At 37.8% G+C, this 16788-nt stretch overlaps 1 long non-coding RNA gene across 3 annotated transcripts in view; it reads right to left on the reverse strand.

Moving 5' to 3' along the window:
* The window catches only part of LOC113602792 (uncharacterized), a 468320-nt gene that overhangs the window by 26423 nt on the left and 425109 nt on the right, over positions 1-16788 (reverse strand). The window contains exon 5 of one of the 3 annotated variants that reach the window (XR_003424305.2): positions 14743-14959. The exons of 1 other annotated variant lie outside the window; for it this stretch is intronic. This is a non-coding gene — a long non-coding RNA (uncharacterized LOC113602792). One more of the 3 variants, XR_003424304.2, reaches the window with a different exon arrangement.

A 16788-nucleotide genomic window follows, 5' to 3' on the forward strand; every position in this document is an offset into this window, starting at 1 on the left:
CCCACTAGCCATATATATATATACATAAGTCTACCTTTACCATCTCATTACAGAGACTTTTATTAAATTTAAAATGAGAAGTCTCTTTTCTTAGTTTGGGCCTTTGTATTCCGCAGCCACCAAAGACCTATAACTAAGGGAGAACTTCAGAACATTCTTTCTGGTAGTGTTATTATCTAATGAATCACAGCTGATTTTCTTGGCTAGGTAGTCTCAGAAGAAAGTTTTATAATGTGTCCAGGGTTCAATAATTGCTGAATCAGTATATCTTTATATAACAGGAAAATAAGAAAACTCTGCAGTAAGCATGTTGAACAAGGTTTTAATTAAAAGCAGTTCTACAGCTGGCAGCAGAATCTGTCCCAACTCTGTTTTCATAAAATTATCCAAAATATTTTATAGTAATCTCTACCTCCGATTATTATAAAGGCAGTTGTATTCTCCTGACTGATATGAATAAGAATCATTTTCAGCACGTATAATTAATAGGGCAGCAAATTTACTTATATGTTATAGTCAGCCAACAATGGGTGTGTGTGTGGAATAAAAAGTCCACCCCTATCTCCCTAGTGTATGACCTCAATGTTGGAGAAGATAATAGAAATGGCTTATGTAAGAGATTAGTTCCTGATGTTTATGCACTTGAAATCCACAGAATGTGCTGTTTGTTCAAAAACAGAAATGAGCTTGCTCTTGTAGTCAATGCCTTATTTACATGTACGCATGTGCCATGTTTTTAAAATACGTCCTCAAGTACAAACTCTGTCAGTAGCTTCCAACCTCCATCTCACTGTTGTCTTATGACATTTTCTTTCTTATCCTCCTTTACTCCTATTTATGGCAAGTGGTGATCTGACATTATAAAGAAAAGCCTAACCAAAAACACCTGCAGCTTTGTCAGTTTTCAAAAAGAGAGCACGACGTTTGAGGTTTTATAAGCCATGCTAAATGTCTTCAGTTCTCTGGTGACTTTGATAAATTACTTTAAAGGAGTTTTGTTATAAGGAAACAAATCCCCAGGATATATAGTTCTCTCGCTGCTTCAACTCCTTAGTTCTCTCCTGATTGCCCTGGGACTCTGAGAACATCTGGGAGAGCTCTGATTACAAAATCCAAACTGTTCGGAGCACAGAGCAGTTTGTGATTCTGATTTCCTTTCGTGCTGAATCTTGTGTTCTCATCCCTTCTTCACTCCTTTCAGACAGATGCCATGTTCCAAGATCTCTTTTAAATGGGCTAAGTAAACTTGAGTTCCATGGAGTTAGTTTTTCTCACCACTTAAGGGAAATCTGATGTAACAGTTTTCATTACGTCTCAATTGATATCATATCGGGTGAGGCAATCTAATATAAAGAGAGACAAGGGATGTTCTACAGGGATCTTGGGTTGCAAAGCCAATTCCTTAATTTCAGTGTTGTAGCAGCAGGTATATAGTTCCTGCACGAATTGGTCCATGCACTTATTAGGAATTTTTCCTCAAAGTGTCAACTTGGAATTCATTGAAGTTACAGACCGTATCATGCTTTATTCCTGTGTGTGTCCCCAGTGCCCAATGCCGACACTGGCACACAACACGCAATCGTTGTTTCATGAATTGAACTTAAACTCAATTGATAGATAAATAGGTAAGGAGATAGGTTAATTGAGACATAATTTTTATTTTTTAAGATATATTTTTCAAGCTTTTATTTAATTTTTTTGAGAGAGAGAGAGACAGGGAGAGAATGTGCGTGGGGGAGGGGCAAAGAGCGAGGGAGAGAGAGAATCCCAAGCCAGCTCCGTGCTGAGAGCACATAGCGGGACAAGGCGTCTAATACTGCAAAGAGTGAGATCGTGACCTGGGCCGAGATCAACAGTCAGATGTTCAACGACTGAGTCACCCAGGTGCCCCTAAATAATTATTTTTTTTTAGTTTGTGCATCTTACTCCCATTTTTCGATATTTAGTATTTTTTTTGTTAGTGATGATTGCACACTTCGGTGCATGTACTAAAGAAAAACTGAATTGTGTACTCTTTTAAAATGGTGAATTCTATGGTATGTGACTTATATCTCAATTTTTTAAAAATGATCTTTATTTTCTAAGGCAGTTTGAGGTCGATTTCCTGTTTTCTGGCCAACAAAAGCCTTGCTGATACTTGGTGGTGGTGCCCTATCCTGCTTTCTGTTTTATCTCTCTGCCAGGAAGCCAGTCTGCGTTCTCTTGGAACGGGATGGTGACGAGGCCTGGCTGTGACTGCGTGGGCCACTGAGACCAAGGACGGCCTGGAGAGCTGTGTGCAAGACCCGAGATGCCCCCCAACTTCCGAGAAGGACGAAAACCCAAGTCTTTGCCAAAATTTCCTGGGTCTTACTGCCTCAGGGCTATTCCTTCTCTGGCTCTGGAGGAGCAGATCCTGTAGAAGGATCCCATCAAATTGGCTCATGAACTGCCAGCTTCCCTCTGGAGTTCACTGGGCAGCCCGTATTGTCAGGTGCCCACATGGTACAAGCAATGACCTCCCCCGGGTTAGTAAAACACACAGACCCGAAAGTTAAGTAGATAGGTATAATTTTTGAGCATCGGTTTTTGTCTGCTATATGTGATATTAAGGTAAAATTACAGTTGTGAGCTTAAGATGTTGCAGCCTTGTACTGACTCACAACTATTGCTTATTTAGCTTTGTTGTATGTGCTTAAGACTTTATAGCCACTATTTAATATTCTCAAATCAAGCTATGAGTTAAAGCATTATTATCGCATAATGTAAGAAAGGAACCCCAAAATGGAAAACTTAAATAACTTTCCCAAAATTCTGTGGCTGAGATTTGACTTCAGATATCGACGCCAAAACCTGGAGTCTGAGCCATTATTGTTGCCACCGGCCCTCCATTGAGAAAGATAAAATGTGATACCAAGCTCTGATAATAGCTCCGTGTCACTTGGGGCAAATGATGGAAAAGTCTTTGACATTTTCTCATTTTGAAAATAAAAGTGGAATTAGTTAATGTATCAAGTCCCTTTCAGTTTTAAGTGTAAAGATTCAGTAATCATAGATGGCTGTTACTTAATTCCAGTCACTGTTATTTCTTTTCTACCAAATGCAGAGTTGTGAGGAAGGCAAGGAGGCAGCAGCCATACACAAGCACTCTTACCCATGAATATATAGGAAATAAGTGACTTATGAATTAAGTCACTTTCAACTATATAGGAAATACAAGAAAATAAAATAGATTTAAGGCAGGAAGGGACCTAAGAATGCACCCAATTAAAGGCCCAGATTTTACGAGTAAGGAAAGTTTTGGCCTAAAGAATTTATGACTTGCCCAAGTTACATAATCATTTTGTTGTCAGAGCTTGGACTACATCCAAAATTTTAGTATATTTTTCTTTCTACTAGAGTGTGATATTGATTCCTTTCCTGAAGAACTTAAAAGTTCAGAAGAAAGACTGTAAGCATAGAGAGGTACACATAATCATTAAAAAACAAAAACAAACAAACAAACAAACAAAAAACCCTGAGAAATCTGTGTCCTCAACAAATCAGTTTATGTGTGCATTCAGGCAAAAAACATTCATTGACAACCTCTGTCTCAGGACTGCTTAGGTAAAGCATGGTTCCTGACAACAAAAAACGTCTTGTTTAGTGGAGGAAGCAGATAAGTAAAAAGGCTGTCACGAAAAATCTTAGTAAATCCTATAATGAAAGGAAGCACAAGATACTCCAAAAATGGCACGTCTTGTCCAGACTGAGGAGGTTAAAACACTGATCTCCAATTTATTATCTCATTTACCTTCTAAAAAGTCATATATGTTTTTAAACCATCTACTGTCTTGCCTATTTTAAGTTGATATCTAAACTTGTTCATCAGCAATGCATATGGTTCCAAAAAACTTAATTTCTAGCATATTATAAATATTGATCTGTAAAAAATAAAGCTATATCTCTCTTTCAAATATATCTAATAAAATTTAAACTGCAAAGCAGTATGTCACTGTCACTCACTGAAATATACATGAGCAAGCTCTATTTTGACAGCCAGAAATCTTCCATCATTCCTTGTGATCCTTGAACTCCTATTTATGTTTTAACTCTTCTCTTAGAGTCTTTTAATAGACTAACACATGAAAACATTTTCCTGATTGTCTTAATATTATCTCTACAACAAAAATATTTACATAGATTATGTAAATCTAAAATACAATTTTTAGTGTAGAGTCTTACACATAACACAAAATTCACTATAGATTATATAATATAATTTAATTTATTTCAATAAAATAATTCATGTTAACAATATAAATTGTTATATAAATTTAATTTATATATATATTTTTCAATATAGGCATTTTCTGGCTGTTAAGAACAGTCTGTCCAGAGTTATCATTGCAGTGTTTATCCCTACCAACTAATAAAGCAACAAAAACATATTACTAATTCAATGACATGGATAAGAATCATTTTCAATTATTTCATGTATTTATCTGTGAATATTAATTATTGCTTGAATAAAGCAGGTTACAACATTAATTTTATTCCTGATATAAAAAAAATCATTTTAATAGAGGCTAACACTAATAAACCCTTTTACATAAATATATATACGTGAATATAAGAAATTTTTTAGAGAAAAAGTACCAATTTAAAACATTTCTTTCCATTTATATGCCAAAAATCACATAATAATCCACCACCAAATAATTTTAGTAAACCAAAAGCTCCAATAGACCTTCTTTCAATTTTGTTGAAAGCAAACAATTGAAAACTATCTGACATCAAATGGATTTGTTATGAAGAGTTACTCACTTTATTAATTTCTGAAAGGTATTCCTAGAAAGCTTAATCAAATCTGGTCAAATTATTTTTAATTTTGCTTGTTACTCTTTCCATTAGAGGCACATTTATGGAGTCAGAATTGGTCAAAACTGAGGATAAAGTTTCATGAAATTGGAAATTTTACATTGTAGCATATTTTCCTTCGGTAATTGTAATGTTGATTGGGTCAAAATATCTTAAAAGGTATGAGAAGTAGACAGAAAAACAGATTCCTAATAATTATATTAGTGAGTTCTCTTTATGGTTAACAACAATGTTTGTAATTATGTCTTTGACAGAATTTGTATTTTTTATATCAACTGAGGGGGAGGACAAAAATTTTAACTACATTAAACAGAAATTTTTTTTAATACTTATTTTTGACAGAGAGAGAGAGAGACAGAGCATGACCAGAGGAGGGGCAGAGAGAGAGGGAGGCAGAGAATCCAAAGGAGCCTCCAGGCTCTGAGTTGTCAGCACAGGGGTTGAAATCACGAGCCGAAAGATCATGACCTGAGCCGAACTCAGCCAACTGAGCCACCCAGGCTCCTCTAAATTAAACTGATTTTTAAGGCTCAGGACATATTTATACATGGAAAAACTTTTGTCCTAACCCTCTATGTGGAAATTAACATCAAGAAAAAAGAGAGAGAGAGAGACAGACAGAAAGACTGGGCCTCAAGTAATTGTGCAGCTTGCCAAAGGTATATTAATAAACTTGTCATTTGTATTATTAATCATTGAAATATATTTGTAGAATCCACCATATTCTATAAAAAATTAGTAGGAATGAATAATGAACAAATGTATATATGATTGCAAGGAATTTTGTAAATATGGAAAATTGCCTACACTTGAAAAAATGGGTATACTAAGTGTGTGCTTAACTTTCTAAGAAACCACCATACTTTTTTTTTTCAAGGAATTGTACCATTTTGCATTTCCACTAAAGGTGCCTGAGAATGCTAGTTATTCCAAATCTTTGCCAACACTTGGTAGCACTAATGTTTTAAATTAGCCACTCCAAAAGGTGTGTAGTGTTTTATACGACTGTGTTTTAATTTGTAGTTTCCTGATAACTTGTGATGTTGAGGATACTTTGTAGGTTTATTTGCCATTCATATGTTTTCGTTGGCCAAAGATCTGTTTAATTCTTTTGCCTTAAAAAAAAATCAGATTGTTTCTCTTGAGTCATAAGAGTTCATATATTTTGGACAGAACTTTTGTTTTCATTTTTGTTTTAATCAGAAATATGTTTTTCTCACATTTTTTCCCAGTTAGTGGTATGCCTTTTCATTTTCATAAGAGTATCTTTTGAAGAGCAAAAGATTTTTAATTGTTAAGAAGTCATATTTTTCAAATTTTTAGCAGTTCACTCCTAGATGTTTATCCAAGAGTTGTGAGATGATATGCCCTAGACAAGACTTGTACTTAAATGTTTATAACGGTTTTATTCATAATAGCACCAGCTTGGAAACAACCCATATATCTATCAACCAGTGATTGGATAAACAGAATGTTGTCTGTCCATACAATGGAATACTACCAAGCAGTAAAAGTAAATGAACTACTGACACACATAATAACATAAATGAATCTCAACTGGATTTGAAATGCTAAATGAAAATGCCCAACATAAAAGATGATATGTTACATGATTTCATTTAGATGCAATCCTGCAAAAGAGGAAACTACTCAATGGAAAGCAGATTACAATTCCTAGAGACTGGGGGAGGTCGGGGGTGGGGAGAGGTAGGGCAACCACATACAACAAGGCAAAAGGGAATTTTTGAGAGGATGCAAATATTCAACATCATGATTGTGGAAATCATTTTATGAATGTGTATAGCTGCCAAAACTCATTGCACTGTATACTTAAAACTGGTGAATTTTTTTATTTATAAATTAGACATCATTTTTTTTTTGCTTTTTTTTTCTTTTTGTTTTCTTTTGATTTGTTTTTACAAATCAGTTTCTAAAAATTGAAAAGAATAGTACGGATTTACAACATCACCTTATTTTTTTTATAAAAGTTAAAGACAAGGACTTATAAATCTTACTTCTAATATAAGTCCCCTTTAATCAAAGAAGTAATAAATAAGGTTACCTAGTGGAAGTAAATGTACAAGGAGGAAGAAACAAGATCATTAAAAAAAAAAGAAAGTAATCCCTCCCACCACCCTACTCTACTACATCTGAATCAAAAACATTTCTAAGGCCACACTTTGCCAGGAGAGAAATTTATTTAAGATAAAAGGTGGGGAAATTTAAGTCCTATATCAACCACCAACTTGATTAAGGAAGCTTCATTAACATCTACTCTGCTAATAGGTCCCTCCATTTTCTGGAGAATTTTACACCCTAGAGCAAGATGAGTATAGATAAGTGACCTAAATTGTCAAAAGCTCTTTTACTACAACCTCTTGTTGGACCTCAGGTTCATAGGACAACATTTCATCTGTAATAGGGTGGAACACAAGTGGAGGGGAAGACTATGTTCCTCTGGAGGTGAAGTGTCATGGCCGGAATAGTAATTCCTAAGAGCTTTTATCTAAGTTAAGGGGCGAAAAAGAGAGAGAGTACAAAATACTCCAGAGGATGCCATAAGCAGAGGCTAAAACCACATCAAGCAGGTGAAAAGAAGGGAATGCTGTCAATAAAACACTTTAACACTTCTTACAGTCTTCTAAATTGAAAGAACAGGAGGACACATCATACTGGACAGAAAGATTATATATATATATATATATATATATATATATATACACACACACACACACACACACATATATATATACACACATATATATACACACACATATATATGTATATATGTGTGTGTATATATATATTCCTCTCCATATGTATATTTCTACATTTTATACTCATAATAGCACTGAACATATATCCCCCCTACTTCCTTACAATCATTAATCATTAAGAAAGAAGATATATCCTGGCCGACATCATTAAGGGAATGAAGAAATGTCATGTAAGAACACTGCCTGTCATATTTTCACATGGTCTGAGCCCGGTTGGTTGTCTGCATAATGCTGCATTGACCACAACCTCACTTATTATTTCTATCTTTTGATTCATCTAAATAAAGCAGTGTTTCTTCTTTAAAAAAATTTTTAACATATATTTTTGAGAGAGAGAGAGAGAGAGTAGGAACAGGGGAGGGACAGAGGGAGAGGGAGACACAGAATCCGAAGCAGGCTCCAGGCTCTGAGCTGTCAGCACAGAGCCTGATGCAGGGCTCAAACTCATGGACTGTGAGATCACGACCTGAGCTGAAGTCGGACGCTTAACCGACTGAGCCACCCAGGAGCCCCTACAGCAGTGTTTCTAACAGTTGATGTGTTCTGATTCTGTTTTTTTAATGAGATCCTTTTCCTTAGAATCCTGTCTTGAGAAGCTTGAACACCACTGCCTACATTCTTTTTTCACAGATATGTAGGCGTACATGTACTTTATGTCAAGAGAGGGCTACTGATCTAGTTCATGGGTTCTCAATTTACAGATGAGAAAACTGAGTCTGGAGAAGTAAAAACTTGTCAAAATATGCATAGGTCATTAGTGGTAAAGCTGGGATTAAGATCCAAGTCCCCTGGGTACAGCTGAGTTTTCCTTTTGTTACTTCATACTGTGGAAAGAATGGAAAGATTTCTGAAGACTGAAGCTAAGAGAAAGGGCTTTTCATGCTTAATGAGCAGGGACTCAGGTGAAGGTACAACAAGTAATTCATTCTGGCTAAAGGGCAGAGTGCACTGGCTAGGGATGAGGGTGAGCCGTGAGCTATGACACAATTGATCGCTTAAGCATATGTTCCGTGGACAGAGAGGAGAAGGCCACCTGACAGCTAGGATGTTGTCAAATCCACCTGAGAGGTAAAAAGCACCATAACTAGCATTACAAGAGTAACAATGAAGTAACAACATACGGTTAGGAAAGTAATTGGTTATCTCTTTTTCTTAACTAGAAGGGCTCCCTGATAATAAATTCAGAATAACAAGCTGAAATTCATGATCTCAAAAGACCATGAGTGTAAAGAGAGAAACAACTAAATGCATAACCAATCATATCTTAAATATCAGGATTGAATCTTTAATGTTGCCTCAGAAATATGCTCTGAATATTTCAGCATTGCAATGAGTTGGAATAATCAGTCCTTTGAAAAGAAACATTAATTTCCTATGCCAGGTCTAAAATCTCTTTATTAATAACTCAGAATAGATAGAAATTGCATTCATGTCTTCTGGCTCCTGATATTCATTTAAACAAGTTACCTCAAAAGATGAAAGAAATTTAATTAATACTGAGTTTAGGGATCTAAATATATTATTTTAAGGGGTTGATTTTTAGGTTCCGAGGCAGCTGTTAGTGGATATATTCTTCAAGTTTATGCTTTGGCCAAAACTACATGAAGGGTTTTGTTTGAGGGGAAATTAAAAGAGGATTTTGCTCAAGAATTTAATTTCCTAAATCTGACTTTCTTTTTTTTTTTCTCTCCCCACCCCCACCCCTAGCAGATCAGCACAAAATTTCAGAATTATACTCATCTGGCATTATTTTTCTACAGTAAAACTAGAAATTGAAGGATTTGTTGTGTAGCTAAAAGCGTATTTGTTTACTGGTCTTTTAAATTCATGCTTATGGGGTGGTACCTTGACATGCTATTGAGTCTTTTCAGAGAGATGAAGAAGTCAGGGGAAATCATGAGGCTGGAATAAGCATCTCTGACGTTCCTTAAATTCATGGATTATTTTCAACTCTTCTGAAAAATCAGCAAACCCAGTCCAATTTTCACTTGCTCTAAGGTCAGACTGCCACTCGTCTTCCATTCCAATGTTCTATCAGGCCATCTGCTTTCACATGGTGTGGTCATGTGATACAACTCCTACAATGTGCATCCCATGGGCACTCCTGTGCATACTTTGCTATGAAATGGGGGCCCTGAGGTCATATAGTATTCTGCATGAGACTCCCCGTGTGTAGATCTTGCTCCACGCAAGCCCCTGAATAGCCATGCTGGGTGAAGCTCTGCGGAGACAAAAAGCAAAGCCATACCTGGAATATGCGTGTATTCTTGTGAAGACAAACACTAGCCCTTCTGGAATGAAGGGGGTAGATGACTTACCACCAGTGCCTAGTTAGTTCTCTTGAGGAACGGTGCCATACCAAGATCTCAGCGTTGGGCTTTGTGGCTGGCAGTTTGGTCATTCTGAATTGACCAGAGTCTTCGTAAATGGAGCCCATTAAGCTGGTGCCTATTTCCATATCTGCCACCATGACTAACCTGTTCATGCGCCCGTTGTGTCAGTTCTGGGACAGCTCTAGGCAAAGACCAGCTGAATCGTTTTGTCTTCTTGGTTGTTCAGTGCATTTCTCCACAGTAGATGTTTTCTGGTGGGTATTAACATGCAATAACACAAGTTTTCACACTTCATGCCCATTTCCTTATGTTCAATCACATGTCTCTCCTCCAAACATCCTTGTTTCTGATCTTTCGGTCCTTTTCCGTCCGGTATGGTTATGATGTATCCCTTGTTCATTTTTGGTTTGAACCTTCATATTATGCTGATCCTTCCATAAACCAAACTTAAGTTTTTTCTTCCTCTTTTATCTGGATGTACAAGATCCTTATATGGGTAGGGGAAATGAAAACTGGAAGAAGGTCACTGGAACGAACAACTCTGGTGGGTGCTTTGGAAATCTGGGCCATGAAGATTACTTAGGCCCTCTGATCCTGCTCAAACTCAATTCCATTTGCCTCTTATGATGGACTGTCCTGGGTCTTTTTCATATTACGTTTGGCAGGCCTGACAGAACCCCATTTATAATACACAGTTTCAGAGATGTGGCCACTTGGTGCCACATGGTAAATTGTTTTACATCTTCCAGGGTCCGACGTCTTACCAGGAGCTGTTTCTCAAAAGGAATAAAATCGCCCTCTGCTGAGGCTATGGCCATAGGCCAGAACCACAGGAGCTTGTGTTCCAATTCTCTCTCTGGGGCTTGCCCTAACACCACCCTACATCTCTTTTAACCACTTATTCTTCAAACACAACTGGCCCCACTGGCAGGGCTGTTTGCATTGTAGCCTAAATTTTCTGCAGATCCCTTTATTGCCTTTGGCCTTACTCAGAGCTGGTGGCCTTCTGTGTCACTTAGTATATTAGCCAGAGAAGCAGATCTAGATGTAAAATCTGTTGCCTCAGAACCCAAAAGCCCCTCCAAGCACTGTGCTTCCTTCTCAGTAGTAAGGGATTAAAATACAGAAATGTATCTTTTACTTTGCAAGCATTGTATCAGCACACCCCTCCCCGTAGGTCCCTATAAAATTGTACTGAATTGTCATGTTCTTGAATCCTCATAAGTTTTTCTCACTCCCTGTGGAGTAAATGTATCTTCCCTAAGCTTTTATAATCTTAATAAACTCTTGCTCATTCTGATTGAACTGCAAAATGTCATCAATATAATGGATCAATGTAATATCCTGTAGACTATTTCTCTCAACATGAATTTGTATCTCTTTGGACTACATTATGACAGAGATTGGGGGAGTTCTATTCCCAGAGCAAAACCATATATCAATATTGTCATTCATCTCAACGAAAATGCACAGTCTCTGTGGTTTTTCATTCATTGGATAGGAAAGAAGCATTTGCCAGGTAAACAGCTACATACCATATCCCTGAGACTTATTAGTTGGCTCTTGAAAAGATAGCAAGTCCAGCGCAGCATTTTTAAAAAATGTTTATTTCTTTTTGAGAAAGTGCAAGTAGGGGAGGGGCAGAGAGAGGAGGGCAGAAGATCCGAAGCAGGCTCTGAGCTGACAGGTTAACAACTGCAAGCCCGATGTGGGGCTTGAACTCACCAACTGCGAGATTGTGACCTAAGTAGAAGTCAGGTACTCAACCACATAGCTATGCAGGCGCCCCCAGCAGAGCAGTTTTGATCAGGCCAGCTACCATGTTGGGCTTTGAGTAGACTATGTTCTCTCTAAAATCTGTCCATTTTGCATAGGAAGCAGAGTAGCATATTAAATGAATACATGATAAGAACCCTCACCATTGCATCTTTTAGATCTTCACAGATGGCATAATCTTCTCATCTCACCCTGAGATGTGGTATTTTTTTTTAATTTCGTATCTTGATGTGATGTGGGGGGAGGTTGGGGAGATGTCATTGATGTTCACAAGGCGTTCCTTGCTGTCATAGCTCTCATTCTACAGGTCTGAGATCCAATGTAGGGTTACCCCGGTTGCCAAGAATGATAATCCCAACTATACATTCAGTGACCATGAAAATGAACCAGTGATCCTATTGAAAACTAGATTTTAGCATGACTCCACCATTTATTATCTGTCACCTATAGAGCACCCCTCTGATGGGTGGCCTGCAATAATGTTTTGGGTTTCCAGGTATCACATCCATTTATACCCAATGTCTAACAGTCAATTAAGTGTCTGGATATTATCTTTAATTCAATGTACAGATACCCAAGTCAATGTTTATAGTTTCCCTTTTAAACAAATAAGAAATGGGAAGCATACATTTAAAAAAGGTGTTAACAAGGCACCTGGGGTGGCTCAGTCAGTTAAGTATCTGATTTCAGCTCAGGTCATGATCTCATGGTTTATGAGTTTGAGCCCCACATTGGGCTCTATGATGACAATGTGGAGACTGTTGAAATTCTCTCTCCCCTCCTCTCTTTGCCCCTCCTGCCTCTCAAAAATAAATAAAAATAAATACACTTTTAAAAAAAGAGAACTATCCTGACATAAATGGAATCATAACTCATGTTACTTATGCTATTTACCCGAGCAATTCATGCATGCATGCAAAAAACAGTAAGGCCTTATTTTGGGGGCAGATTGTGCTAGATGCTTGAACTTACATAAAAAGCATCCAGACACAGAGCTAGAAATTTTGTCAAATTTCTCATTTGACCATATAAATTTAGAAATGATATTTAAAAATGATTCTTGGTAATTTAAAAGGATATAACCAAATATGATATCAGTTATATTATTTTAAGGAGTTATACTCATGTAATTATTATTCTTTTTCTTTAAAAATGTATTGGGGCACCTGGGTGGCTCAGTCGGTTAAGCGTCCGACTTCAGCTCAGGTCATGATCTCACGGTCCGTGAATTCGAGCCCCGCGTCGGGCTCTGTGCTGAATGCTCAGAGCCTGGAGCCTGTTTCAGATTCTGTGTCTCCCTCTCTCTCTGCCCTTCCCCTGTTCATGCTCTGTCTCTCTCTGTCTCAAAAATAAATAAACGTTAAAAAAAAATAAAAAAAAATGTATTGGTTCTGGTTGGCAAGAATGTGGAGACAGAGGAAACTTTTTGCACTGTTGGTGGCAATGCAAACTGGTGCAGTCACTTTGGAAAACAGTATGGAGGTTCCTCAAAAAATTAAAAATAGAACTACTCTGTGACCTAGCAATTGCACAGCTAGGTATTAATCCAAAGGATAAAAAAAATGCTGGTTCAAAGGGGTACATGCACCTCAATGTTCATGGCAGCACTGTCAACAATGGTCAAATTATGGAAAGAGCCCAAATGTCCATTGAGTGATGAATGGATAAAAAAGATGTGACATGTATATGTGTGTATATATATACATATATATATATGTATATATATACATACATACATATATACATACACCAAGTATAATGGAATACTACTTGGTGATGAAAAAGAATGAAATCTTGCCATTTGCAACAATGTGAATGGAACCAGAGGGTATTATGCTAAGCAAACTTAAGTCAGTCAGAGAAAGACAAATATCATACAATTTTACTCATATGTAGAATTTAAGAAACACAGCAGATGAACATAGGGAAAGGGAAGGAAAAATAAGATAAAAACAGAGAAGGTGACAAACCATAAGAGACTCTTAAATACAGAGAACAGACTGAGGGTTGCTGGAGGGGAAGAGGCAGGGGGATGGGCTAAATGGGTGATGGGCATTACGGAGGGCACTTGTTGGGATGAGCACTGGGTGTCGTATGTAAGTGATGAATCACTGGGTTCTACTCCTGAAACCAATACTACACTGTATGTTAACTAACTTGAATTTAAATAAATTTAGTTTTAAAAAATGTATTGGTTCTAGGGGCACCTGTGGGGCTCAGTTGGTTAAGCATCTGGGTCTTGATTTAGGCTCAGGTTAGGATCTCATAGTTGATGAGATTGAACCTCACATCGGGCTCTGAGCTGAGCCCTCTTGGGATTCTGTGTCTCTCCCTTTCTTTTTGCCCCTCCCCCACTGCTTCTCTCTCTCTCTCTCTCTCTCTCTCTCTCTCTGTCTCTCTGACTCTCTCTCTGTCTCTCTGAAAAAAAGTATTATTTCTAGACCCTTCAAAAAAAGTTGAGGCAAAAGACATTTAAGTAAATGTATTAAAAGGATGTTGATATTGACTTATAGCTGTCACATATGTCACTGCACACCTACAGGAGGCACCAATCACAGGGACTCAATGTGACTGGAGGCACCCATTGTGTACAGCCCACTGCCTGCACAATTGTGTATAAAAACCCTACAATCCTATTACCTGAAATCGTGCTGTAGTCCGAGCCTACTGTGCAGGATTAGGAGGAACGTTTTTGCCTCATTCTCATGTTTGAAAGCCTTGAATTTAAAATTTTGCTGAGTTCAAATGAGGTTATATAACCCATTTTATAATGTTTATGCACTACAAAGTTTTCGTTTGGTAAATGTAAATATTTAAAATGCAAAATGAGTTTTTAAAACATTGTCATTTCATTCTTTAACAACTAGAGCATTAAAAGACAATTAAATAGGCAACAATAAACAAACAAAACCAAGGGGGTCCAGGTTTCAGTGCGTGCCAGTGTGGTGGAACAATTATTACTTTTATCATTTCCGCCTATCATTAAGAAAGCACGTCAATTACACAAGCCCAGATGCTAGATCACAAACACAACTTCTTTAATGTTAGTTGGAAGTTGAGCGCCATCTCTGAGGGGAGATGAGGAAAGAAAAGAAGAAAATTTTCTATCCTGGCAAGGCGGGCACTAACCCTTTGTACCCTTGGGAAGATACTTCTGTTTCATAAACATTCATTGTGTTAAGTCCTAGGGATACAGGACGGAATGTGATATCTCCTTTTTCATGCTATTTAGACCTGTAAAGGAAGACCAAAAATGTGGTAATTAATTAGAATTATTTCTATATACCCTATACATAATACACTATGTGTTATGTACTCTGTGCAATATACTAGTAATTGTATGTAACTACTTAAGTCACATGCCCATGAAACAGGCCTTGCATAGGGGATTCTTTTCTGGAGACAGAGGGAGGAAGATATGGTAGTAAGCATTTATTGACTCCCTAGCATCCATTCCATCCCATGCCCTTTCCTTTGTAAGATCCATTTGATTAAGGTGGAATTAACCCCATCCTCAGATCCAAGTGGATCCTAACTGATATAAACCAATTTGTGTAATCTTATCCCCTTCACCTCAGTGAGACTTGAAATAACGTAGGCCTATGCCAAAGAGGCTAGTGCTGTTCCTAGACGGAAGTGATCTGTTCAGACGGGTCCAATCAGATTTTCCAGACAATTTTGGCTGTTTGGGAAAGAAGGTCTTTCTCCAGGTGCTATGATATTCAGAGATGAGGTTTGGAACTTCTGTATGCCATTTTTCTACCATGAAAAAAGCCAGCTTGAAAAGATGGCTCTCAGATAGCTACATGACTAATACCTTCAAGTCTTTGATTTAAGCCAGTAAAAAATCCCTCATGGCAGCTAGGCATGGGGAAAGAAGTTGAAGTGTAGACTGCACTACTAAAGTCCTTAAAGCAGCATTTCAAAACTCCAGATAAAAGAAATAAAAAGGTGGGGTGTGGGTCGCCTGGGTGGCATCGACCTTCGGCTCAGGTCATGATCTCACAGTTCCTGGGTTCGATCCCCATGTCAGGCTCTTTGCTGACAGCTCCGGAGCCTGGAGCCTGCTTCAAATTCTGTGTCTCTCTTCCTGCCCCTACCCTGCTCATGCCCCCCTCCCCTCTCTCTTTCTCAAAAATAAATAAACATTATTATTATTTTTTTTAAAGGAGGGGTGGCTGGCTGGCTCAGTCGGAGAAGCATGTGACTCTTGATCTTGGGGTCATAAGTTCAAGTCCTACATTGGATGTAGGGATCACTTAAATAAACAAAAAAAAATTAAAAAGCAAACTTACTAGATGATCAATGTTGGCACAAGCCATGCAGATACAGTAATAGATGAAAAATGGTGCAAGAACAAAATGTTGTCAAAAACTGAACTCCATACTTCCGAGCCAAAATATAACACAAAGATAAAGTTTGGGATAAAGAGGAACAATAGCTTTATTGCTTTGCCAGGCAAAGGAGACTGCAGCTCGCTATTGCCTTCAAAAAGCCGCAGGCTATCCAGAGGAAGGGACTGCTGCGTTTTATAGGGAAATACGGGATCTAGTCGGTTTCAACAGGAATTGCTAAGTGCTGCCAGCCCCCTTGGTTGTTTTCAGGGTGGTACCTAGTTCCTGGGGAAAAAAGGGGGGGTAGGGGAGGATGTTTGTGGAAAAGAGGAAAATGGTTACTTTAAAATGGAGCTTCGCTGAAGCATCAGTGCAGCCATTTTGATTTTTGTTCAGTTTTGTGCTTTTCAGGGGTTTCAAAACCAGGAAGTGTAAAACTGTAATCTGGCTGTTTTCAAATCTGAATGTTCCCCTTTGGCCCTTCAAAGGGGCTTGGTGTGTCCATTGTCAGCTGCAAGTAGGAATTCTGAAGAGGAACAAGAGGGAATCCTAAGAAATGGGGGCAGTCGAAAAGAGGAGAAGGAAAAAAAAGAAAGAATAAAATTAAGAAAGAAAATGGTACACAAAGGTTTACTGAGTTATTTAATTATATTTCTGTAATGCACAGAGCTGGAAAATGGCATCGGAAATAAAGATATCCCTCCATTAGATATTCCAAATTTGTGCCAC

This window comes from Acinonyx jubatus, chromosome B4 (genome assembly GCF_027475565.1).
Source record: "Acinonyx jubatus isolate Ajub_Pintada_27869175 chromosome B4, VMU_Ajub_asm_v1.0, whole genome shotgun sequence".
Classification (NCBI taxonomy): domain Eukaryota; kingdom Metazoa; phylum Chordata; class Mammalia; order Carnivora; family Felidae; genus Acinonyx; species Acinonyx jubatus.